This window comes from Galeopterus variegatus, unplaced genomic scaffold (assembly GCF_000696425.1).
Source record: "Galeopterus variegatus unplaced genomic scaffold, G_variegatus-3.0.2 Scaffold648, whole genome shotgun sequence".
In the NCBI taxonomy this organism is placed as follows: domain Eukaryota; kingdom Metazoa; phylum Chordata; class Mammalia; order Dermoptera; family Cynocephalidae; genus Galeopterus; species Galeopterus variegatus.
Genome location: NW_007726759.1, coordinates 253,299 through 254,748, shown reverse-complemented (window position 1 = coordinate 254,748; position 1,450 = coordinate 253,299).

The following is a 1,450-nucleotide window of genomic DNA, read 5'->3' as shown; positions in this document are numbered from 1 at the left end:
TTTCCTGAACTCCTAAAGAATAACTGCCCACCCACAAACCACAATGTGCTCAGCTTGTCAAAGCTCTCTCGTCACATACTGTATTTTCCAGAAACACATTCTCTATAGAAAAATGGCCCCCAAGGAGCAACTGAAGCATGTGTACAGGCACTTAGAATTGACATATTGTGGAACAATCAGGAATTTATTTGGATAAATAGTCTGGAATATAGTCAGGGACATCTCATAATTCTGAAGTCGAAGAGACCCTCAGTGGTTTTATTTCCCTCACTTTTAAGACAATGGGATTCGCACAGACGATGAATTTATTCATAAAGGGCTGAATGTAAGAACTTTTCACCACCACCTTATTTTGGGACAACTGAGCATGTTTCCTCTTGGTAAATAATATGAACATAAAATAAACATTACAAGCTATGTTTGTTCCCGTCTTCCTTGTGAGCAACTGCAGGTTCAGCTGCTGCTGTGCTGAAGCAGATTCTACTCATAAAGGAGTGAAATGGCCTGGCCTGCAATATTTCACTGTGGGATTCTGTAATGTCAGAGGCCCTTGCCAACACAAATTACCAATTGCAAATTGGCAAAACTCCTATGCTATGTGCTCCAGGAAAAGCAGCACAGCATTCCTTCCAGTGTATGGACTCTGGACTTAGAAATTCTGGTTTTAAAAATTGGTAACTTTTTAATCTTAGGCAAGTAGCTTAACCTCCTCTCTGCCTCATTTTCCCCATCTGGAGAAAGGGAAAATATCAGTAGCTACCTTATGGGGTTGTTGTGAGGATTAAATGTGGTAATGTTCAAAACGTGCTTAAAAGGAATGAAGAAAAGACATTTTTTCGAAACAGTGACTAGCACATACTAAGTGCTCAAAAATGTGGTTTCCTCTTATTATCACAATCATCATCATCATCATTACAATTATCATTCCAAAGAAGGGGATCCAGTTTTACTGTTTTAATTGTGTTTCAGTTGACATCTCCAGCTTCAGTGAAATGTAGGAAGGGAGGAAAGAAACGTAGAGCAATTAAGGAAAAAAGAAACTCAGGGAAATAAAGGTTATAAGGTGGAAATAAGGAGATAGGAACATGGGACAGAAACAGAAAGAGAAACATCAAAGCCACTTAAGTTGTCTCAGGTCTTTGGGTAGTACACTTACGTAAAATAGGGCAAAGAGGAGAATTTGGTGGGTGGGTACCATCCGGCTGAACAGTAGCTAGATGACTACGCGAAGTTATTCTAGGGTAAGTGTGACACATTTTTACAATGATACATACATTTTCACCTATGCAAGGTAACTTTTAATCATGTCACCACTATTCTAAATAGCTTCAATGTATATTCTTCCATCTTCTTCATTGGTGGTGGAGGTGGTGGTGGTGGTAATGATTGCAGTAGTAGCTACCATTTACTAAGCATCGATGATAAGCTAAACAGCACATTTTAAAGGTAA